We start from the raw sequence: 329 nt of genomic DNA on the forward strand, positions 1-329 counted from the left end.
CCAGGAAATTTTCATTAATGCTTTTTTTAAAATCACGTTTTTGTTCTTGTTCGTTGCTGTTATTGCAACGGAGATTTTAAGATAAAGCAAATCTTTTTTTTTAATAAAAATATGGGGAAAAAACGGAAATAAAGTTTCCAAAACGTCAAAAATTTGCAATTATTCATATATAAAAGCAAGACGCAAGTTTTGAAATTTTCTGACAAATTTTTAAAAAAACATTTTTAAAAAAAACTTTTTTTAAAAAGATTGAGTTTATGAAAAAACTAAAAAAACAAAATTTTCCGTAAAATTTAGGAGAATTTTGGGGGAAATCATTCAAATTCCCC

The sequence above is a fragment of the Penaeus monodon genome, chromosome 29, assembly GCF_015228065.2.
Source record: "Penaeus monodon isolate SGIC_2016 chromosome 29, NSTDA_Pmon_1, whole genome shotgun sequence".
In the NCBI taxonomy this organism is placed as follows: Eukaryota; Metazoa; Arthropoda; class Malacostraca; order Decapoda; family Penaeidae; genus Penaeus; species Penaeus monodon.